Consider the following 26,083-nt stretch of genomic DNA (forward strand, 5'->3'; position numbering starts at 1 on the left):
ATGAAGATTAATCACTCTAGATGCGATTTGTTGTAATTAAATGAGAGTTAATGACACATCGTCTGCAAAAGTCGTAAGAAAATTTACAATAAACAATTTGCAAGCACCACTATGTGTATGAGCGTTAGACGGTCGCTGCGGAGCTATAGCAAGTTTGTTCGAACCTACGTATACGCTGATTGTTTTTTCATCTTTGATTTTGTAACACATTCTGAAAATTCATTATTCATTTAATAATAGCATGTTCTGCAATATTCGATATTATATATATAAAACAGTGTGCTCTCTCACTAACGAGTTTCCTCCATTTTGAGACTTCAGTCCGATTAATAAACAAAAGATGGGATTGCTGCTAGTGACACAATCAACAGTGGCATTTATTTTCCTTGTTACAAATATTTGATAGTTTTTTCATAATCAGTTTTCTCCGAATAAGTTGCCATTTCCGAGGTTGGTTAGGCAGGAACCTAAGAATAGTACAGGTTAAACTTGCGTCTTTCGAAGGTGTGTTAAGCAGGAACCTAAGAGCACAACTTAAACTGCTGCAAATGAATCGAGCAGCATTCATACCTATAGACTTGTAACAAATATTAAGCTACGATCGAATCCTTAACAACGATTTCGTAAATTTTTCGGTTAAGACAAAGATTGCACCACACGAGCGAGGGAGATGTCACGTGACCGCTAGGCCCCTCGATTTCGCTGCTTGCACCAGACCCAACACACGAAGTGGTCCTTCCGAATGACAATTTTTACGAATTTCATACTTTCTGGCTCTCTAAAGCGAATTACTTTGGTACTCAACGTTGACTTTAATTTTGTTAATAATGATTGTGTTTAAACTCAATGGAGAAAGTCTCTACAGTGCGTGGAACTTGGACACAAATATGCTTACAATCCTAGGAGCGGTACAAACAAGTACCACCCGCAACTAATACCTGTAAGATCTTCAGAGTCTCCAGGATGTTGGCTGCTAGTTGTTAACGGTATTGTAACGATATATTCTGTAAACCAGTAACTTGTAGATGTGAAATGATAATCAACTTAAAAAGAATTCTCAAATTTTTATCATCTTTTTTTGAAAGAATAATGACTATCCTGTTAAATTTAATACTTTCTGGAAAGAGTGATATTTATGAAAGAATGACAGCTATCTACATTTTTATATTAAGAATTAAATCACGACAACAATTACCATTAGTCCCGAGTCATACAGCTAACAGGCCTTTCCAGTCTATATAAATCAGATTATTTACAGGAGTGTAATATATGGGAGGCTTTTTTTTTAATTTTCTTTCAAACTTATGGGCAGTCCTCAGTGTCTTGTTTTATTTCTGATGTAAACATGTAGGAGACTTTCGCCCAAGAACACATAACCTTATTCCGAAGCGTAGACAAAAAGGCGAAATTTAAATGAGAACTATTATTGCCTTTTTTTGATTGTGCAATCATACATCATTTGTAGTTCATTCTTGTTGTTAGCAACACGTACTACTACAGAATAAATACATTTCAACACTTTTGTAGAGGTCGCTGCAAAATTTTAGTAATCTACTTCGCACAACATTCACACTTCCCATTTCTTCTGAATATACTAAGTTTTTTTATTAAGTACAGATCGGTGGTAAAGTACCAGACAAAAAATTCAAAGGTCTTGGGTTCGATCTTCTGTCACTCCTAGGATTTTTGTCACTGATCACTATTTTCAGCATTGGCAACGTTTGGTAATGTGAATAATGCTTCCATATAATGTGGTTCCGTACACACTTAAAACTACTAACTGAAGTCAGTGCTCGGATCAAGGCCACGGCGTATCACCACATATAGCACAATGGGTATTATATCACAGTGTGGTTTCAAACCAATCTTCATGTTGATGACAGCTTTACCTTTTTTACCTACTTCATTACTCAGCTGCATTTCCCCACGTGATAATTCCACAAGATAACAGGGACTAAAATATGCTAAATAATCCTGTACCTGGATCTTCAGAGCGGCGCAGTGACGATACTTCTAGAGGGAAAAAATGCTGAACTGAGTTTCTTGTTTAATTTATATATTTCAGCTTGTTATTCAGTTGGAACCCAGCGAATCTCGCACACAGTTTGTCCATTTAGGGTAAGATTCGTCTACATTTATAAGAGTGCACTAATTGCAAGTCAGTACCTTGTGGCTGGCAACAGAGTTCACGCAGTAGGTGAGACACTTTAGCTGTAGTTGGAAAGACCGTGGTTCAAATCAAAGTCCAACACGATTTCAAGAAATATTTTGGCTCCGTTCCAGTAGTTCTTCGCGGACAGCACTAAAGTGACAAGAAATCCAAAGCACGTACATCAGTTTTTCAAGAATTTGTATGCTTTAATTTCATTATATTTAGAGAGATATTGCCGGCCGCGGTGGTCTAGCGGTTCAGGCGCTGCAGTCCGGAACCGCGGGACTGCTACGGTCGCAGGTTCGAATCCTGCCTCGGGCATGGGTGTGTGTGATGTCCTTAGGTTAGTTAGGTTTAAGTAGTTCTAAGTTCTAGGGGACTTATGACCTAAGATGTTGAGTCCCATAGTGCTCAGAGCCATTTGAACCATTTGAGACATAATGTTCATATTTAAAATATGAATCAGGCAACTCACCAGAAATTTGTGTACAGCCTCGGATGATATTAATTGATCTCACTCATGATGATGCGCAAACCTCCGTCTCCTGCAAACAAGAGAGTTGCACAATTACGCAATGCCAATTATTACGGAAGCAAGCTGGACACTAACTGAGCATTAACAAGCTATAACAACGCTTTCTACACAGTGAAACACGTCATTAACACATGCACTGCAAATAGTAAGAAACAGATAACCATGGAAACCTATTTTCGATTACAAAAATTGATACAATGCGCGTCAGCAAGAATGATGAAACAGATTAAAATTATAGGAAAATATTAGTTTTTTAATTGAAATTTTTACTTCTGCAATCTATATTTATTTATATTCGAGATGTGTTTCGCCTTTTCTGTTAACGCTGCTTCAGTGCATTTAATCAGGAATAATACAGTTTTACAGAGTTCACGTCACAATTTTTAAATTAACGAATTAATATTTGAAGTTTTTCGTTGTTCCGGTGGAAATCTACATTTCCTCTTATCTGGTCATAGGTTAGAAACGAATTATCGACAACTTTTTTGTTTGTTTTACAGTTTTCATATTTTGTAAAGTAACTACTATGGAACATCACTTCTGAACTGTCAAGAATTGCAGATTTTTCTTACCGAGAACTGTGAGCGATTACTGACGTGTTACTTCACATGGTCACTCTTTCCTCATTTGTTTAAGTGAGTGTTGCCAACCAAACGACTGTTCTTTCCTGTTCTCGTTCTCGTTCTCGTTCTCTCTCTCTCTCTCTCTCTCTCTCTCTCTCTCTCTCTCTCTCTCTGTGTGTGTGTGTGTGTGTGTGTGTGTGTGTGGCCCAACAAACGAATAAGTTTAAGTAAGTGTAAGTAATAATTCATTAAAGCAAGGATTATGCTGAAGACAGTTTTTTAATTTACAAGTATCGCACCTAAAAACAAAATTGTATTACTCGAGATTAAATCCACTGAAGAAGCCTTAAACTAGAAAGGCAAACGCATGTGGAACATTAATAAATGTAGAATGCTGTAAGGAAAAAATGGCGTTTCAATTTAAAAACGGAATATTTATATGCTTGCTGGGGGAAATGGTCACACCAGCAAAATTGTTAATTTAAAAATCATTGCAGACGACTATCTGCTGATAAAACAAAAAGAAAAAAAAACGCATGTACCATTAAAGCAGAAAACCAAGTACAAAATATGGAACAAAGACATACAAGAACACATAGATGACGGCATAACAGTATCAAGTCACTTACTCATTGGAGCCGACATTTAGTTGAATTCGTGTAGAGGAACCGTAAACATGCCTGCCGCACAATCACGGCCGGTGCATTTGTGGTTTTGAGTGTTAATAACATTGCTCCACTGTTTCTGCGGTATTTCGAAGAACTCTGCTAGAAAGTAAATACGACGACAACGAACGAATAAAAAAGCAAACTTGGTTTCAAAATGGCAAAGACAGAAAACAAACGACGTTGACGCCAATGTGGTCGGGGTATTGATATCGGCCCAACGTCCTTCGATGTTTGGTCAAGTACCGACAAGCAACGGTGTCGTACCAACTCTGGAGCCAACGTTGGTTCCAGCGCTATTTCACCGATCGACACATTGGACGAGCCAGTCTACGTGAAAGTAACAATAAAGAAACGCCTGTATTTTAAAAAGTATTTTATTACTAAACATATTTGACCAGTAGCTGCAGACAATCCAAGAAAATTAACAGTTTCAACTCTGCAAGGTAACTCTACAACTTTCATCAGTCTTTTGCGCAGAATAAAGTCTGTCCTGCACAATTTGAACACCTCGACCCCTAGATTATGCCAGAATGCTTTTTTCTGTCCCTCAGCTTAATCCATCACGTCGCCTCGAGGAAAAAGTTTGACCAACTAAGAATCGTCGGAGTCTTACAAGGAAGGAGGAAAGATGGAAGCTCAGGAAATCCCATCTACACTGAAATGTGAGTTTTATGGCCCATGTTGTCGAGCAAACACAAGAGTGATACGAAAGAAGAGGGGCTAAAATCTGGAAGCAATAGCAGCATTCGTACGATTTCTAATATTTAATAGCAACAAAAATTACTTCTACTAATCATGAATACACCTTGACTACGGCAGGGAATAATGAAAATTGTGATGTCATAAAAACATTCGACCATATATATCTAATGATTTCGAGGTATTGGATAAACAAATAAGAGCAATTTTAAAAACAAACTGAATTTTTTTTACAGACACACACACACACACACACACACACACACACACACACACACACACACACACACGAGAATTGCATTGCTTCTTAGTCACAATAACACTTATCATAACCGCGGTATCCATGGATTATCTATTGCTTAATTTGACGCAATTGCTTGAAAATTAATCGATGAAATAAATGTCGTTGAAACAGAAAAAAGCAAGGGAAAAGGTCGTGTTAGTAGCAGGCAGAGACAGGGAACAGTTCGGAAAACGCCATTTCTAAGATCTACTATTAGTAACATCAAGGCCTGGCGTCACTTAAATTACCGACCCCGGGCAAAAACTTCGAGACCACCTGACATCTGGACGAAATCGGATTATTTTCTCCGACCCAAACAGTGTATCGATCATAATAATATCATATCTGTGTCTCGGACATGTGGAGTGAACGTACGGTTCCACGACAGGCGACTCCTCGAAACTTCATGCACTATCAATGACAGCAGGAAGAACTGCTCTCGACTTTCGTTCGCGTTAGAGCGTTCGAAGTGAGAACATTGGGAGTCGCCATGTTGGATTTATTAGTTAATAGTTTTCTTATCATATCTTGCGTGTTATGAAAGTATGCCGTTTCAAGGCAACGGTACATGTAACATTTTTAAAAGTACTTAGTTCTTGCTATGATTTGTTATAATTGAGCGTCACATAATGATATATCGCTGGTTAAAGTTTTCATGAGATGTAAGTAACAGCATGAAGTCTGGGGTTTCGACACGTTGTTTTGGTGTAGTGTTATTAGTGAGGAGGTATGAAATTGAACGTAGCGGTTTGTCTCGAGCCGTTTCTAATTTTTTTCCAAGTTCACATTTCTACAGGTTCTGGGACTTTCTTATTAATTTAGTACAAGTGTGTTCTGTAATACTTTATGTTACATACACGTAAGACTACTCTCTAAGGAGTGAGCTATTGTCAGTAACTTACAAATTAAGCATGGAACACGCAAATGGGGGTAAAGGTTTAAAACATGTTGATCGTCTAGTAAAACGAACTACCACTCGCAATAAAAGCCATAGAAAGGATTGACATTTGTGTGGTGTCACCGCCAGACACCACACTTGCTAGGTGGTAGCTTTAAATCGGCCGCGGTCCATTAGTACAAGTCGGACCCGCGTGTCGCCACTGTCAGTACTTGCATACCTAGCGCCACCACATGGCAGGTCTAGAAAGACGGACTAGCACTCATGTGGTGGCGCTAGGTCTGCAAGTACTGACAGTGGCGACACGCGGGTCCGACTTGTACTAATGGACCGCGGCCGATTTAAAGCTACCACCTAGCAAGTGTGGTGTCTGGCGGTGACACCACAATTTGCATAGCAATTAAAAGGTAACTTGGCCTCAGCTACCTATATAGTATAAAAGAAAATTTAAGAGCTAGTTCTTTTAGGGCCCTTCTTTGCCAAACAAGCATGTCTTCAATTAAAGTCCAACTTTAACCATCAATACGACGTTTTTCGTTATTTTATTACAACAGAATGTACTACCGACACATTTTCGAGAGATACTCAATGTGCTGGTGATTTGTAACAGTATATATTCATAAAACATAAGTTAGATGTGATGCCACTTTAAATTCATCTGCTAGAATGGCTATCCACCGTTTTTAATTACAGACCAACTCCAGAAACTCGTTTTCTGAGTTTCTAAAAACTAACTTACGTTGCTGAGAAACGTTAATGAATAATATCGAACATTTCTGTTAAATAGAATCAATGCTGGCGGGCTTCAGCTTGCTTTTTGCTTGTAAATCGGCAAGTCGTCTAACACTGGAAGTTGACGAAGGTGTATGGGGAAAACAGCACAATTTTTCAGTAAGTCTCGGATTTAATTCTTGCCAATATTTTAATCTCTCTCTTATCCTCAGCCCAGTCCAAACGAATGCAGAACTTTAACTTCGAGGTTAACATAGGTTACAGTAAAGAAAAAACGTGACCTCCAGATTTAATTGAAACGAAGTTCATTGTTTTGAACGACTTGTTAATCACCTCTTGGGAACCGAACGATAAGGAAAGTCGGTAGACAGCTCTTTTTGTCTTAGATACAGCGTATGACGCCAAAATGACGTCACGTATGTATGAAGACTTGTGAGATGAGTGTTATGAACTGAGTGTTATCCTCTGCCGGGCGGGCGGCGGCGCGGGGCTGCGATCGTGATTGTCACAGGGATGGAAAATACGTATATAGTAGAGGGTCTGACCGTGCTTGCCGCTGGTTTTTTAATATACACACATCAAAACAGTTTTGCATCACCTCGGTTCCGAGAGTTCCGGAACCTGTACAGAACATTGGAATAGAGATCAACATAAACATCATTTCCACCCTTTTTACTGCTCATGAAAACCACACATTGCATATTGTACCACAATACAGTGAGATCTTGAGAGGTGGTGGTCCAGATTTCTGTACACACCAGTACCTCTAATACCCAGAAGCACGTCCTCTTGCATTGATGCATGCCTGTATTCGTCGTGGCATACTATTCACAAGTTCATCAAGGCACTGTTGGTCCACATTGTCCCACTCCACAACGGTGATTCGGCGTAGATCCCTCAGAATGGTTGGTGGGTCACGTCGTCCATAAACAGCTCTTTTCAGTCTATCCCAGGCATGTTCAATAGGGTTCATGTCTGGAGCACATGCTAGCCACTCTAGTCGAGCGATGTCGTTATCTTGAAGGAAGTCATTCACAAGATGTGCACGACTGGGGCTCGAATTGTCGTCCATGAAGACGAATGCCTCAACAATATGCTGCCGATATTGTTGCACTATCGGTCGATGGATGGCATTCATGTATCGTATAGCCGTTACGGCGCCTTCCATGACTACCAGCGGCGTATGTAGGTCCCACATAATGCCACCCCAAAACTGTAGGGTACCTCCACCTTGCTGCATTCGCTGGACAGTGTGTCTAAGGCGTTCAGCCTGACCGGATTGCCTCCAAACATGTCTTCGACGACTGTCTGGTTAGAGGCATACGCGACACTCACCGGTGAAGAGAACGGTATCCCAGTCCTGAGCGGTTCATTCGGCATGTTGGGCCCATCTGTACCACGCTGCATGCAAAGATGGACCTCGCCTTGGACGTCACGAGTGAAGTTGCGCATCATGCAGCCTATTGCGCACAGTTTGAGTGTTTGAGTCGTAACACGACGTTCTGTGGCTGCACGAAAAGCGTTATTCAACATGGTGGCGTTGCAGTCAGGGTTCCTCCTAGCCATAATCCGTAGGTAGTGGTCATCCACTACGGTAGTAACTCTTTGGCGGCCTGAGCGAGGCATATAATCAACAGTTCCTATCCGTCTGTATCTTCTATATGTCCGAACAACATCGTTTTGGTTCACTCCGAGACGCCTGGACACTTCCCTTGCTGAGAGTCCTTCCTGGCACAAAGTAACAATACACCCGCGATAGAACCGCGGTATTGACCAAAAAAATGGTTCAAATAGCTCTGAGCACTATGGGACTCAACTGCTGTGGTCATAAGTCCCCTAGAACTTAGAACTACTTAAACCTAACTAACCTAAGGACATCACACACATCCATGCCCGAGGCAGGATTCGAACCTGCGACCGTAGCGGTCGTGCGGTTCCAGACTGTAGCGCCTTTAACCGCTCGGCCACTCCGGCCGGCCGGTATTGACCGTCTAGGCATGGTTGAACTACAGACAATACTAGCCCTGTAACTTCTTCCTGGTGGAATGACTGGAACTGATCGGCTGTCGAACCCCCTCCGTGTAACAGGCGCTGCTCATGTATGGTTGTTTACATCTTTGGGCGGGTTTAGTGACGTCTCTGAACAGTCAAAGGGACTGTGTCTGTGATACAATATCCACGGTCAACGTCTATCTTCAGGAGTTCTGCGAACTGGGGTGACACAAAACTTTTTTTTTAATGTGAGTAAAACGTACGAAACAACATACGCGCCAGTCCTCATTAAGTCACTGTTAACGAAGATTTATTATAATCTACTGATTTCTAATCAATCGAATTTCTTCAGACACAAAAAAGATTGTTTACCCCAGACACTTTCATACCCCCCCCCTACACACACACACACACACACACACACACACACACACACACCAGGACGATCACGGACGCCCTCAAAACCACGGCAACTCCGGGGACATGCATCAGCCCTATGACAGCACCTGTCGCGCCACTTCAGTAAAAATGAAATGATCGTGTGGCATTCTTGGCCGGGAGGCCCAATTCGGGGTAGTTCGGCCGCCAGGTGCAAGTCTTATTTCAGGTGAAGCAACACTGGGCGACTTGCGCGTCGGTAAATGATGAGGTAATGACGAGGACAACTCAACACCCAGTCCCCGAGCGGAGAGAATCTCCAATCCGGCCGGGAATCGAACCCGCACCCGCTGCATGCTAGGCAAGCCCGTAACCACTTAGCTAAGCAGGCGGACGCCACTGCAGTTTGAACTATGGGGGAACAAACCCACTCGCGCAGTTTTTGCATCAGAACAACAGTGTGGTTCGGAATGGTACAAGTAGCTGTAGGTAGTGTTTCTCGGTGTACGAATTTAACTTTGCAATGTTTTGTTTTGTTTGCAAGTAAGTAATATTACTCCTAATTGTATCTTTCGTTGTTTCTGTACGCATTGTACGGTACAACAATGTGTATCACAAGTAATAACAATGTGAACGTCCAACTACCTCAGTGGTACGTTCGAGTGACATCAAACAAAGCGATTGTCGTAGCGGACAAGACAGATAGTATAAAAACTAATTTGTTATGTTCTCTTTTTTCTTTGTCCGCCCCGATGGCTGAGTGGTCAGCGTGACGGATTGCCATCCTACGGGCCCGGGTTCGATTCCCGGCTGGGTCGGAGACTTTCTCCGCTCAGGGACTGGGTGTTGTGTTGTCTTCATCATCATTTCATCACCATCCAGCGCGCAGGTCGCCCAATGTGGCGTCGATGTAATAAGATCTGCACCAAGGCGGCCGGACCTGCCCCGTAAGGGGCCTCCCGGACAATGACGCCAAACGCCATTTTTTCTTTAACGGGCAAAGATCGAGAAGACACGACGTAAATGGGATGAAGTTAACAAGAAGGAAGCGGTAGAAAAGTCAGATTTCTTGAAATGACAATCAGGCGTGAGAGAGCGAAATGTTCGGTTCCGAGGAATACATTAGGCAACAGACAAAACAAAGAGGTGCGCATGAAATCTTTTTAAGAAATAGTAAATTTTCTTCCGAGAACAGTCAGTGATAAAAGGAAACGTTGTGTTACAAACTTGTTGAAAGTTTAGATGTCAGCTTATGCCTTTTGAATGAGAATGAATTCTTAAATCCTGTGTACAAATATGCAGAGCAACTGGAAATGAAGGCGAGTAAAGACTTCTACTATGATTTTATGAAAAGACATGAAGATTTAAAGTGGAGGGCTGCTGAATCCACGAGCCGCCGATTTCAGCAAGGAATAAGCTGATTGAATTTTTGACAACCATTTATGATCCACTTAAAATATTTGTAACAAAAATAGTTCTTTTTCCATATTATAATTTCATATCCTACAGACTCTTCAAAAATTTAAATGACCAGGATGCAAAGAGTGGAAAATAGAAAAAAGAAGAACTTATCCGAATTTTGTTAATTCTACTTGCGAACCCCGCAACGCTTCACAATTGCTAAATTTTTATGGGAATGAGATATAAGTCCTGATCTGGGAGAAATGCGTCGGGACATAAACTTCGACTACTCGTTCTGACTTCGCCTACTCTGGAAGTATGGAACTCGAAATTATAATAAATCCTATAGAATGTGAATGAAAAAGATCTCGAAATTTTTTTGGACCATTTACTTCATAGTTCCACATGATACTCTAATAAGTATTCGGAGCGACATGTCTATATATTATTTGTAAACAACGGTGTACAGGTTTATGTTAAAATCGACTGCGAGAAAGAAAACGCTGTGCTATGCTGTACAACTGTGCGGTTTAGTTTTCTTCTCACAGTCGATTTTAACTACGATAGCAGAGCATTCAAACTGCAACAAAGATTGCTTCTCCCACTGTATACTGTTTTCCTGCATACATAATTTTAAACAAAAATTATACACGCAACAATGTGCTACCTTATTTTCTCCTTCGCTGTCGGTTTTAGCAGTAAATCTGTATATTCGCAAAGTTATATTTATGGACTATCGACTTATGACTAGAATACTTCTACGCGATTTGAAGCGGCCGAAACTTTGTAACACTATCCGTTCGCAGATCAAAGCAGACGCCACGCAAACAGGCCTCGGAGGGCATAACAGTATTGACCGACCGCCATGTCATCCTCAGCCAATAGGCGTTACTGGTTGCGGATATGGAGGGGCATGTGGTCTCCCGGCCGTTGTCAATCTTCGTGACCGGTGCCGCGACTTCTCAATCAAGCGATTTCTCAATTGGCGACGGAAGGGCTGAGTGCATCCCGCTTGCCAACAGCATTCGGGAGACCCCGACGGCCACCCATCCAAGTGCTAGCCAAGCCGACAGCACTTAACTTCGATGATCTGGCGGGAACCGGTGTTACTACTGCGGCAAGGACGCTGGTTGCAGATTAAAACTACGGGAAATAATGCCACTGAAGCTACTCTCCCCACAGATGTATCTGCTGGAGAGGTATGTAAAGCAGGCGAGGAAAAAAAATTTAAAAATAAAAAACCATATGCATAATTACTTCATATCATTTGTTTAACATATATTCATTTCACTTAACAAATGTAATTGCAACAGAGTATTTTTGCAGAAACATTATTTATACAAGTTAATTTGAATCATGACACTCCAAAAACCAATATTCCTCAAAGTGGATGTACTGGGAATGAACTTTATAAAAAACTTATTCAACTTTGACGGCATCTGCAACACTTGGTTTGCATATAAAACTTCACATCCGTCCACGATTTTCTTCTTTTTCTAGCACCTTTGCCCGCATCGGTGCAGGGTCGCCATTGTTATGAACGGATTCGATGTGGTTACTTTAAGGGTTCGTCGGATGCTCTTCCCGTCTGACGGGAAGCGTGCTAATGTAGTCCGTGCAGTTTCGGTGACTACTGTGTCTAGATGGCCTAGTGGTGTCCGCCTGCTTAGCTCGGTGATAACGTGCTCGCCCCCCATGCAAAGGGGCCCGGGTTCGATTCCTGGCTGGGTTGGAGATTTCCTCCGCTTGGGGACTGGGTGTTGTGTTGTCATCATCATTTGCCGGCTCGGTAGTTCAGCGTGAACAGATCAACGAAGAACCTGAACTGGCGTGATCGGAAGTCCGCCACGAACAAATTCAACGAACACTGTAGAACAAAATGAGATCTCAGCGTGTTCGGTCAGAGGGCTGCTTGCCCTCTGTAATAATAAAAAAAAACTAAGTAAAAGGAATCAACGAACAACTGGAACGGATGTCTTCTGACGTCCACCTACACCAATCGCAACGAACAAAAAGGAAAATAAAGAAGAAAAGTGATCAGCGAATCTGCCTAGTAAGTAGAAGACCCGTGTTCAAATCCCAGTCCGGCACAAATTTTCAGCTTGCCCCATTGATGTCAATGTTTACTGGCAGCTAATCTTCAATTCCTTTGTGACTTGATTTGTTGTGGCTGCTGGATGATATTTTCGACATGCCTGAAAGAACAACGGCACATTATTATTATTATTATTTCTTTCTATTCTCAGGCGTTATGTCTGGTCAAAAATGGACAGTGACGCGGACCTTGATCAAGCGTGACTTCCTTTTAACTGTACGGTATATGTTATATTGCATTTAGGAACTTTCGGGTCATTGAACATGTATCAATAATTACAGATTTTTGTAGTTGTATATATATGTTTGGATGTAGCTGTATTGCATTGATGTACTGGTGGATATTGTGAGGTATGACTCCTGTAGTTGATAGTATAATTGGTATAATGTCGACTTTATCCTGATGCCACATGTCCTTGACTTCCTCAGCCAGTTGGATGTATTTTTCAATTTTTTCTCCTGTTTTCTTCTGTATATTTGTTGTGTTGGGTATGGATATTTCAATTAGTTGTGTTAATTTCTTCTTTTTATTGGTGAGTATGATGTCAGGTTTGTTATGTGGTGTTGTTTTATCTGTTATAATCGTTCTGTTCCAGTATAATTTGTATTCATCATTCTCCAGTACATTTTGTGGTGTGTACTTGTATGTGGGAATGTGTTGTTTTATTAGTTTATGTTTTATGGCAAGTTGTTGATGTATTATTTTTGCTACATTGTCATGTCTTCTGGTGTATTCTGTATTTGCTAGTATTGTACATCCACTTGTGATGTGATCTACTGTTTCTATTTGTTGTTTGCAAAGTCTGCATTTATCTGTTGTGGTATTGGGATCTTTAATAATATGCTTGCTGTAATATCTGGTGTTTATTGTTTGATCCTGTATTGCAATCATGAATCCTTCCGTCTCACTGTATATATTGCCTTTTCTTAGCCATGTGTTGGATGCGTCTTGATCTATGTGTGGCTGTGTTAGATGATACGGGTGCTTGCCATGTAGTGTTTTCTTTTTCCAATTTACTTTCTTTGTATCTGTTGATGTTCTGTGATCTAAAGGGTTGTAGAAGTGGTTATGAAATTGCAATGGTGTAGCTGATGTATTTATATGAGTGATTGCCTTGTGTATTTTGCTAGTTTCTGCTCGTTCTAAAAAGAATTTTCTTAAATTGTCTACCTGTCCATAATGTAGGTTTTTTATATCTATAAATCCCCTTCCACCTTCCTTTCTGCTTAATGTGAATCTTTCTGTTGCTGAATGTATGTGATGTATTCTATATTTGTGGCATTGTGATCGTGTAAGTGTATTGAGTGCTTCTAGGTCTGTGTCACTCCATTTCACTACTCCAAATGAGTAGGTCAATACTGGTATAGCATAAGTATTTATAGCTTTTGTCTTGTTTCTTGCTGTCAATTCTGTTTTCAGTATTTTTGTTAGTTTTTGTCTATATTTTTCTTTTAGTTCTTCTTTAATATTTGTATTATCTATTCCTATTTTTGTCTGTATCCTAGATATTTATAGGCATCTGTTCTTTCCATCGCTTCTATGCAGTCGCTGTGGTTATCCAATATGTAATCTTCTTGTTTAGTGTGTTTTCCCTTGACTATGCTATTTTTCTTACATTTGTCTGTTCCAAAAGCCATATTTATATCATTGCTGAATACTTCTGTTATCTTTAGTAATTGGTTGAGTTGTTGATTTGTTGCTGCCAGTAGTTTTAGATCATCCATGTATAGCAAATGTGTGATTTTGTGTGGGTATGTTCCAGTAATATTGTATCCATAATTTGTATTATTTAGCATGTTGGATAGTGGGTTCAGAGCATGACAGAACCAGAAAGGACTTAATGAGTCTCCTTGGTATATTCCACGCTTAATCTGTATTGGCTGTGATGTGATGTTATCTGAATTTGTTTGGATATTAAGTGTGGTTTTCCAGTTTTTCATTACTATGTTTAGAAACTGTATCAATTTAGGATCTACTTTGTATATTTCCAATATCTGTAGTAACCATAAGTGGGGTACACTATCAAAGGCTTTTTGGTAATCAATGTATGCATAGTATAGGGACCTTTGTTTAGTTTTAGCTTGATATGTCACCTCTGTATCTATTATCAGTTGCTCTTTACATCCTCGTGCTCCTTTGCAGCAGCCTTTTTGTTCTTCATTTATAATTTTGTTCTGTGTTGTATGTGTCATTAATTTCTGTGTGAAGACTGAAGTTAATATTTTGTATATTGTTGGTAGGCATGTTATGGGGCGATATTTAGCTGGGTTTGCTGTGTCTGCTTGATCTTTAGGTTTCAGATAGGTTATTCCATGTGCAAGTGTATCAGGGAATGTGTATGGGTCTGCAATGTAACTGTTAAATAATTTAGTTAGATGTGAATGTGTTGAGATGAACTTCTTTAGCCAGTAATTTGCTATTTTATCATTTCCAGGGGCTTTCCAATTGTGTGTAGAATTAATTGCTCGGGTGACTTCATGTTGCAAAATTATCACTTCGGGCATTTGTGGTATCATCTTGTATGTGTCTGTTTCTGCTTGTATCCACCGTGCATGCCTGTTATGTTGTACCGGGTTTGACCATATGTTGCTCCAGAAGTGTTCCATGTCTGTTATGTTTGGTGGATTGTCTATTTTAATGTGTGTGTTATCCATTGTTTGGTAAAATCTCTTTTGGTTTGTGTTGAATGTTTGGTTTTGTTTCCTTCTATTTTCACTTTTTTTGTATCTTCTAAGTCGTTTGGCCAATGCTTGCAATTTCTGCTTTTTTTCATCTAATTGCTCTATTGCTTCTTGTTGTGAGATTTTACCTAACCTTTTTCGTTTTTTGTCTGATATTTCATTTCTTATAAATTGTTTTAGCTGTCCGATGTCTTTTCTCAGTTTTTCTATTCTGATCTGTAGCCTGTGTTGCCATGCTGGTTTTGTGGGTTTCTTCTGTGTGTTGGTTTGTTCTGATCTCTGCCTAGTGTGTATATTTAGTGTAGTGAGTGCTCCTATATAAACCAGTAGTTGTAACTCTTCCATAGTTGTGTTTCCATTTATTTTGTTGTGTATGATTGTGCTGATAGTTTTTATTGTTGTTTCGACTTGTGGGTTATTTGTCGGTCTATGCAAGAATGGTCTAATGTTTGTATTTGTGTCTTTGTATTCTATATATGTCAGCTGAAATTTCTCTTCTATATCTAACACGTGTGTCTCTTTGTGTTCTATTTGTGCTTGTTCTGGTAGCTGTCTTAAGATTTCGTTTTCCTCTGATTGTTTAATTGATGCGTGTTGGTCTTTGTTTGTTTGCTCTGGGATGTTTGAGTCCATTACTATATTTTCTTCTTCTTCTGATTGCACATTATTTTGTTCCAGTATTTGTTGTACTTGTTGTTTGATGTTCTCTAATTCTGACTGGGGTATCCTGTTATTTTTGATTATTACACGGATCTGATCAGCTAGTCGATGTTCTGTTAAAAATTTTAATTCCGGATATCTGGTAATAAATGTTGTGTATACTTGTGATCTGTATCCAGTTGTGTTGGTTCCTAGGTTTGTTGCTTGGTAATAACAGAACATGAGGTGCCGATTAACTTCATCTGACCATCTCATCCTCTGTCTTTGTTTTCCTTCTAGGGTGGTTGCTGGAAACATATCCTGCAAAACACCTCTATTTGGATTTAAATCATTTTCCAGTTTGCTAGCAGTGTCGTTACCATTGTGGGCGGGCATAGGGTTCAAGCGTCGTCCCCGACCATGATGGCGCTTGTCCGAGGCTTCTTTAGTTCTGTCCTGAACCAAGTAATCACACTAAAAGGGGGGTTAGCCCTATTAGTGGTTTGTTCTTTTCGTCGCCTTTTACGACTGGCAGAACATACCGGAGGCCTATTCTTTTCCCGGGCCTCCACGGGGGTTATTATTATTATTATTATTATTATTATTTTACGGTCGTATAGACCAACTAGGATCACGTTAACAATTCAGTTCCTCTTCTTCCTTTGTTGTTGTTTCCTATTTTTCCAGTATTCCCTCATTTTCTCCTCATGAAGTCTCTTCCTTTCTTCTATCCATGTTGTTCCCGATTTTTTATTTTTTCTGTTTTGCAAACCTTCCAAATTTATTTTTTAATTTTTTAAAACGGTTTCTTACTGCTATTTCTAATTCTTTGATGCTGTTTCTTTTTACATCTTTCCTTACTTCTGTAATCCATGCCATTGTCGATTTCTTTTCCAGAAGTATAGGAGTATTTGTTTTGTTAGTCTATTTCCATCCATTCGGTACAGGTGACCGAAAAAGGTTAATCTTCATTTGGCCATTACTTCAGGTATTATCTTTATATTTTTGTAGATTTCCTCATTACTTCTTATTTTCCAACCATCTGCAGTTTTTATTGCACCCATTATTTTTCTAATTATCCTTCTTTCCAGTACCTCTAGTTTGTCCCTCTTATGGTTCAACGTTAGACATTCGGATCCATATAAAAATTCTGGTCGTACCACTGTGGTGCAGTGTTTTAGTTTTGTTTTTCTAGATATACATTTCTTGTTGTGAGTATTTTTGGTCAAACCATATGCTCTTTCCATTTTGTTAATTCTTACACCTATTGCAGATGTTTCTAGACCATTCTGTTGTATAGTTTCTCCAAGATATTTACATTTATTTACTCGCTCTATTTTACCCATTTGTGTCTCTATGAATGTTGGCGCATTTTTTATATTTGACATGAATTTTTCCGCTGAAATTTTGAGACAAGTTCTGTTTGCTATTTTTTCCAGAAGGTTTATTTGAATAACTGCTCCTGTCAGGTTTTCTGAAAGTATTACAAAATCATCCACAAAAGCCAAGCAGTTTACCTTAATTCCAGTTGTTTTCCTTCCCAGAGTTATTTGTTCAATTTTGTGTTTTTTTTAGCTCCGAATTCCAGATCCTTACATTTTTTTCTATAACATAATTAAACAGTAAAGTTGGTAAACTTTAGTTTTTATTTCAAATGACTGAGATACTTCTCCCATGAATCTGACTTTAGATATTGTACCTGTTGGTGTTTCACGAATTGTATTTGCTAATTTTGATTTAACACAAAATTCTCTAATGACCTTATCTATTGTTTCTCTGTCTATACAATCCTTTATTGAAATTAATTGGTTTTCTGGTAACATTTTATGGTGAATTATTGGCTAAGTTAAAAATTCGTATTATTATTATTATTATTATTATTATTATTATTATTATTATTGGTGGCAGTGATTAGACATAAAGCATTGGCAGGCTGAACCCTTCCAAGAAGAAGTAATGAATCCAGCAATCAAGTGATTTACAAACAATAAGACAGTATTGTACACACATTTTAATTAGGTCGACTTTAAATGTGGATGCAAGGTGTGGGTGAATCAAGTATCGCTAGGGAGAGAACTGGTGCTGAGGTAGCATGTTTTGTAGCTTGTGTGGGGAGTTAGCTTCCTTTCCTGAGGAGTTGTGGGTACCACCCGCGATGCACTGAGGACTGCTCCATTAATCTATAAATAACGATTGTTAGAAATAAGCGCTAACAATTGTTTCATTGATTCCTTAGTTCGTGATTTAATAAAGCAGCTACAAAACCTAAAATTTATCTTAACTTAACTTAAACATTCAACTCAAACATTCAAAGAAAATTATTCATTATGAATTTTAGTAAGGCGGTAGTATTGGTAAAGGGAGGGTGGGTGGAGGGCACGGCTGGGTGGAACTAACTAATATCTGAATCCACCCTGGGGTACTGGTTTGAGAAAGATTAGGGACCACTGTCTTCTATGAAGAACGTGGGAAATTTCCCAAAATCACCCTCAAATTGACCAGTAGAATTGACTTTCGTAGTGATGAATCTCTGAAAGCATCGTCGCAAGTTCTTACTGGCATTCTGGACGTGTCCGTATACCCGCCTCGACAGTAGAATGTCAATTACGAACGTTACGGCAACATAACACCCAGTCCTCGAGAGGAGAAAACCATCGACCCGCCGCTACCCAGGCGGACATCGTCGAAAGTTTATTACTTTATTATACAGTCCTACCAACTGTGCTGCAGAGTTCGGTCGCACGCAACGAGGTTTGAGAAGGTCTCGATTCAAGGAGAGAAGAAAAAGGTTCTGTAACTTACTCAGTTTTGTAGAGCAGTAAACTATCATTACTAGAAATTCAGAAAAAATACCGTAATTGATTCCCGAAGAGGGCATGTGGCCCCTCTTTGTCCCTTCTCCCTGGCGAACGCTTATGAGAAAGACTGTTGATGCTATAATTCGTCCATCATGATAATTACCCTGTCGTAAATAAACGCGGCGATCGGTCTGCTGCCGTAGTACTCGCACTGGTGATACGGTCTTTGAAGTAGATCCTTCTTACTACATCTTAGGGATCTTATTACCACGTTACTGTACATGAAATTCATAAATTCTGATGTTGTAACAGCCATCACCGTTCTTCTTAATCATACGTTAGCTATGCAGTTTTTATTTGAAAATCAGTGTACAGTCGCAGGCTCCGCATTGTTGAGGTCCGATTGTCGCAGTGTGAAAATGGTTGACGCTGTTTCCTGCTCCATTGTGGAACAAGCGCTTCGAACACCGTTAAAAATGGCGAGAAACAGCTTGTTCTTAAAATGTTGTTCACAAGTTTACAGAGAAAATCGACTTTGAAGTTTTGCAAGGAACCTTATGTACTTACGGCATTTTGTAAACGAGACGCGCGGCTCAACAGGTAGTGTTGGAGAGTCGGTATGTTCCAAGGGTCGCGGTTCGAATTTCGTTTTGGTCTGTTTATCGATCTTTTTTGTTTTTGTTCAGTTTGAATACCTACATCATGTAAATATGAAATTCACCAAATTTATCCTCATTAGCAAATATCTTATATTCTTTCTTCTAGTTTCTAATTATAATTGCAGTTTTCATTGCAAAAATATATTCTGTTATCGATATTTTATAAAAGATTGTAAATAAAGGGGCAAAAGTGAAAAATCGAACACTCTGTATTTGGACTGGATTATGTGCACAGCTTTATACCACAGATGTAGTCTCACAAGAGCCAGAGTGATAAGCGTCATGGAAACATGGAAAACAATAATTTTCGCGACATCGAGCACACCGCATAAATGCTGCATTTTTAGTTTCTATCGTGAAACTACAATCTGAACGCAATGAAATTGGTCTGGAGCCAAATTAAGGGATTTGTCACTAGAAATAACAAATTTAAGCTACCAGACGTACTGAAACTAATGCACAAAGCTTTGCCACTCGTCACTGCCGAACGCTGGCGGGATGCAGGACAGTGCATTAAAAAAAGTAAATAAATAAAAAAGTGGCGCTTGGGCGTCGTGGATTCCGTTGTTGATCAGCTCTTTACCAACGTAGCAGATGACTGTTCTAGTATTGAAATGAATTTCTCAGATTCAAACACGGAAGGAATTCAGAGACTACCAGACGACTGACTGTAGGTAATTCCTTCAGTGGTTTCAATATTTAACTATACGGTGAACTCACTGCAATACGCTTTTGCATCATACGTAGCTCACGCAGAAAAATTACCCCAGGTTTAAGTTAGGAATTTTCTCCGCTCTGGTTCTTAATTACAATACTATGTTAGCTAAGACCGACAGCACATTATGTTTTCCGTCTGCTCCCCGAAGAAGCGTATTGCCATATTTCCAGAGCTTTGCCGAATATAATTTCTTTCTGTTTAAAAATTAAATGAAGCTATATTGTTTCTCTGCTTGTCTCTTTCTACGTCCTAACTGCAACTGTTCACGCCACTGCATGTTAGTTGCATCAACTGGCTGGCCGGTGCTCTCCATGTCAAAAGCGCCGGTGAAGCTCTTATCCTGTACTATCGCTCAGTCAATGTGCCCGTAACGCACAGCATAACGTATCCTTATCATCGTACTTCGTACTCGAGACTGCTTGGCTTTCGCTCCACCTCCACGTGAAACGAAACCCAATGATATACCAGCAAACGCGAACGAATACATTGTGCAATGTTTACATCAAGATTATTCTTATGATGAACGCAGTATATCATGGCGTTGTTTGATTGGTTAAACCGAAGATAAGATAAGTCGTTACACACGTTCCATGGACATCGCAACGCAACAGTAAAGAGGCGGGAGAAGCGCGCTGTGGGCTTTGTTGTGACAGCGCGGCTGCCATACTGGCGAAGCTTGAGTCCGACGAACACGGAGGGGGGAGCGGGCGGATGGCGGTCAAGGTCACAGCAGGCCCGGCGAGACGTGGGGGGAGCGCAGGCGGCGCAGGCAGCGAGCTGTTCCTGCCGAGTTATTAAGTAACTCGGCCTGAAGGTGCTGCATGCTGTACGCGCTACCGCCGAGTAACTGGCGGGTTCGTTTTTGTGACGAAGGAAAGGCACCAACGTAACCTAAAAGCTCAGAATACGCAATATACAGAAAGGAAACCAGACGCCTTTCAGGAGTCGAGTAAACGGGAAAAGATAGCTACTGAGGCCGGAAATGGGCATTCTTACGAAAAGGTAGTACAGGTGATCAAAAAGTCAGTATAAATTTGACAACTTAATAAACCACGGAATAATGTAGATAGGTAAAAATTGACACACATGCTTGGAATGACATGGGGTTTTACTAGAACAAAAAAAGAAATAACAAAGTTCACAAAAGTCCGACGGATGGCGCTGGACAGCAAAACGTCAGTGATTTCGCATGACAATCGTGTTAGAAATGGTTCAAATGGGTCTGAGCACTATGCGACTTAACTTCTGAGATAATCAGTCGCCTAGAACTTAGAACTAATTAAACTTAACTAACCTAAGGACATCAGACACATCCATGCCCGAGGCAGGATTCGAACCTGCGACCGTAGCAGTCGCTCGGTTCCAGACTGTAGCGCCGAGAACCGCACAGCCACTCCGGCCGGCAATCGTGTTACAGAATCGCATCATCCCCAGCCTGGCTGATAAACACCTGCTGGAACGTACTATGTTTATGCAGGATGGCGCTCCATCCCATGTTGCTAGACGCGTGAAAGATCTCTTGCGCGCGTCGTTTGGTGATGATTGTGTGCTCAGCCGCCACTTTCGTCATGCTTGGCCTCCCAGGTCCCCAGACCTCAGTCCGTGCGATTATTGCCTTTGGGGTTACCTGAAGTCGCAAGTGTATCGTGATCGACCGACATCTCTAGGGATGCTGAAAGACAACATCCGACGCCAATGCCTCACCATAACTCCGGACATGCTTTACAGTGCTGTTCACAACATTATTCCTCGACTACAGCTATTGTTGAGGAATGATGGTGGATATATTGAGCGTTTCCTGTAAAGATCATCATCTTTTCTTTGTCCTACTTTGTTATGCTAATTATTGCTATTCTGATCAGATGAAGCGCCATTTGTCGGACATTTTTTGAACTTTTGTATTTTTTTTTTTTGGTTCTAATGAAACCCCATGTCATTCCAAGCATGTGTGTCAATTTGTACCTCTGTATCTACATTATTCCGTGATTTAGTCAGTTTTCAAATTTATACAGACTTTTTGATCCCCCGGTACACTGACGAAAAAAAACTGCACCGCCATGAAGGAGTTGTGCTCCGTAAACGAAAGTTTTTAGGCGTGTGTCTACATCTGAAAGATGCTTTCTATTCAAATTTCGCTCCAGTCACGTAAGAGTGGCGCTAGTGGCGGCACTATGAAAATGCAAATCAGGCCTGATTTAAGTTCACAATCGTGAACCTTTGATATTAGACGCGACGAGTTGACTTTAGTCAAGAACGCCTTTAAGGTGACCAAAGACGCCGTTATCAGTACCTCAATGAGTCCGAACGAGGTCGTGTAATAGGGCTACGAGAAGCTGGGTGTTCCTTCTGAGATACAGTAGAAAGGCTTGGCAGTCAAGCAGCCAAAGTACATGATTGCTGGCAGCGGTGGTTATGACAATGTACAGCCGAAAGAAGACCGAACTCCGGACGGCCCCATGGCACTACCGAAAGAGAAGACCATCGTGCTCGGCGTTGGCTCTGGTGCATCGTACAGCATCGGCAATTTGAGCAGCAGCTGGCACCACAGTGACACAACGAACTGTTACAAATCGGTTACTTCAAGGACTGCTCCGAGACATACGTTCTGTAGCGGGCATTCCACTGACCCCAAACCACCGCCATTTGCGACTTCAGTGGTGTCGTACGAGAGCTCGTTGGAGGGCAGGGTGGAGGTTTGTTGTATTTTCTGATAAAACCCAGTTCTGCTTCGCTGCCAGTAATGGCAATTGGTTAGGAGGGGGCCAGTTGAGGGCCTTCAGCCAAGTCTTCGTGCTAGATACATTGGAGCTACACCTGGAGTTATGGTCTGGGTGCGATTTCGTACAGCAGGAGCACTCTCATGGTTAACCCGCACACCCTGAGTGCAGATTACGGCAAGAAAGGAAGAATGAACTGATTGTTGGTGTCAATAACGATCATACTCCTTTACCTCCTCTGCATTACTGCAGATGACGTGTCACTGAGCACATTTGTTCTGTGCACGCAGTACACGTGAGGCGTCTAGTTGTTTCCACTGCACTGTGTGGAATACGAAGGATCTGTTATAGTTCTCTAACCTGCTGTCTTCAACTTGATGTCCCCAGCGCAGAAAACAGCACGCAGGTCGTAGGTTCTGTACCTAGAGGCTGAAAATGACTTTTAGCGAGGTTGTGTTCTGAAATAATGTATCACTTCTTTGGTATGCCACTCGCGTTAATATAGCCACACGAGAAGACTGCATGATCTTAACGCAACACCTTCTGATACAGCAAAGTACGTGATCAAACACAATGTTTACGAAAATGTATCTTTACACTATTTGTGGCACGTATCTGTGCCTCATGACTACCGATCTTTTAATACTGAATACTGACAAACACATCCTACGATAGACAACATGTCTGTTCTTCTCGACTGCCTAATCCAGAGTGACGAACAGCCCGTAACACTTCGCGAGCCGTACCAGAAAAGGCGTGACCCCAAAGCTTACGAAGTGCTTCGTCTGCAATTTCGTCAGTCTTTTGTTTTTGATTTAAATTGTTTTTAATAATTATAAAATGACTGATTGATAGTCAGCTGTTGAGAGATATTTATATTAAAAAGTTAAGTCGTTCCAATGAGTAGTATAAATAATAATAATAACTATACTTTAACGTTTTGGCGCCCTTGATCCGAACATATCAGCCAATCACAGAGCAGTAGCATTATGCAGGCGGTCTTACTCACGGGAATGGTACCGAATCTAACATCTGTCACAGGTACCTCACACCACATTTCGTCTTGCATCTCCACTGTTCTGGGAACAGCTTCTTGGAGCCTAATTTGATGGCTCACTAGGCCAGAAATATTACAAGATTTGTACGTCAATCTTGTGATTCGATGTGTTGTGATGCCGTCCAAGAACAGCATTCCAGTTTTTTTTTCCAACAGCACGACGCTCATCCGCATACCGTTGTTGTAACATAACATGCTCTACAGAGAGTCGACACGTTGCCTTGGCCTGCTCGATCACTAGGTCTGTCTCCAATAGAACACATATGGGATATCATCGTACGTCAACTCCAGAGTCATCAACAAACAGCATTAACCGTCCCTGTATCGACCAATTAAGTGCAACAGTCATGGAACTTCATCCCACTAACTGACATCGGGCATGTGTAAAACACAATGCACAACACGTGCTTCCATTCAACATGCTGTCGGTTACAAAAGTTAATAATGTACAGCATTTCACATTTGCAATTGCTTATATTGTGCTTACATTAACCTGTTGTATGGCAATGTTACTTAAAAATATTACTAAAATGTAGACTTTCACGGCCGGAAATGTAATGTCCATTATGATTGTCAGAGCTGTTATGCCGTGGTCGGTTGATGAATTTTGTCTCAATTCCCAGCGTTACTTCCCCGTCTTCGGGAGACATCTTCAAGGGGGACTGTAGCTCGATGGAAGGCCCAACACACCCGCTGACTCGCTAATGACAGTAGCGAGCCAGCGGGTGTGTTGGAACTTCCATCGAGCTACAGACCCCCTTAAAAATTTAACAAGACAAATGTATTCATGAAATTTCATTAATGTACATTAATTATTTGTCGGTGTTGCGATATTTTCCGTCAGTCTATAACGAACTAAATGAAAACTTTTATGAAAGGAAATGCTAATGAAACACGTTTTGATAAATCTTTAGTCAAAAACTTATAAAGCAGTCTTTTAAATTCATTACTGTGTACATGTGCAAGCTGTGAACTGGCACTGCTTTTAGCTTCACGCGAAAATAAAGCCACATTGTCTTGCAAATTTCGGTTTTTTTCCTTGCAGCAATTTTATTGTACTACTTAATTTTTTTTTTTCTTCTGACACTGAGAGCTAATAAATCAACTTTGCTTCCAACAGGAACAACCGTTAGGGGTATAATGCACGAGTGTCATTGTTTGCATCAGTGCTGGAATTTTCATTCGTATCTTCAACCTGAAACTAACGCCGGCCGGAGTGGCCGAGCGGTTCTAGGTGCTACAGTCTGGAGCCGCGCGGCCGCTACGGTCGCAGGCTCGAATCCTGCCTCGGGCATGGATGTGTGTGATGTCCTTAGGTTAGTTAGGTGTAAGTAGTTCTAAGTCTAGGGGACTGATGACCTCAGAAGTTAAGTCCCATAGTGCTCTGAACCATTTGAAAGTAACACATAGGTATTACTTACTAGCGCATCTGGATTAAAAGTCAGTAATGATTGGCAGCCGTCGGAAATTAATTAGAAATAAATTAACGTGCACGGCCGGACAGCCTAAGTGGTTAACACGACCGATCGCTATACGCGGTAAATTCACATTGAAATCTCCGTTCGGCACAATTTTTCGTATGCCACCAATAGCTATTATGTTTATTCCTAACATAGCTAATGCCAATATATTCGCAGTCAGCGAATTTACTTGGAATTAACAAAGGTGTTACTTTAAATGAGGACATCACACTGGATTAAAATTGAATTTATACAAATGTTTCGAATTAGGCCCGGACCAGTATGTATTACGTAATATGAGTCATATTCTTTTGATAGATGATTAATAAGTGTCCCAACGGATTTTTTTTTAGCTTTGTCTTAAATATGAGACGTGCTTTAGCTTCTTCTTCTTCTTCTTCTTCGCCATTTTCTTCCATCAATAAGTATAACAATCAATCGCGATAACTGAGGAACGAGCGTCTACTTCCACGAACTGCCCGAGCTGCTGGCTACTTAGGTTGTGGTTCGGATGTTTGGGGGAAGAGACCAGACAGCGAGGTCATCGGTCTCATCGGGTTAGGGAAGGACCGGGAAGGAAGTCGGCCGTGCCCTTTGATTGGAACCATGCCGGCATTTGCCTGGAGCGATTTAGGGAAATCACGGACAACCTAAATCAGGATGGCCGGACGCGGGACTGAACCGTCGTCCTCCCGAATGCGAGTCCAGTGTGCTAACCACTGCGCCACCCACCTCGCTCGGTGCAGGCTAATTGCACGTGGCGCTGCGCTCAAATAAGAAATTTTAAACTTCAATTTTCTCCATACTGTAGTGAGATGTGGCTTTCCTTCCAATTATAAAAACAATTTCGATGTGTTAGTTACATTCAGTAAAGAGCAAAGTGTCACCTAAAATTAACCAAACATAACATGTAAACAGTACATTTTGTTTTGTTTTTATTATTTTATTTCATTCAACA

General features: G+C 40.7%; 1 protein-coding gene across 2 annotated transcripts in view; it reads right to left on the minus strand.

Moving 5' to 3' along the window:
- LOC126091901 (ATP-binding cassette sub-family G member 1-like) overlaps positions 1 to 26,083 on the minus strand; it is an 816,748-nt gene that overhangs the window by 366,740 nt on the left and 423,925 nt on the right. The window contains exons 4-5 of one of the 2 annotated variants that reach the window (XM_049907200.1): positions 2,628 to 2,697; positions 2,167 to 2,302 (exon numbers count right to left, since the gene is read on the minus strand). The gene's annotated coding sequence lies outside the window, so the exon portion shown is untranslated. The remainder of the gene's footprint in view (positions 1 to 2,166; positions 2,303 to 2,627; positions 2,698 to 26,083) is intronic. The other variant, XM_049907201.1, reaches the window with a different exon arrangement.

This window comes from Schistocerca cancellata, chromosome 7 (genome assembly GCF_023864275.1).
Source record: "Schistocerca cancellata isolate TAMUIC-IGC-003103 chromosome 7, iqSchCanc2.1, whole genome shotgun sequence".
NCBI classification, from domain to species: Eukaryota; Metazoa; Arthropoda; class Insecta; order Orthoptera; family Acrididae; genus Schistocerca; species Schistocerca cancellata.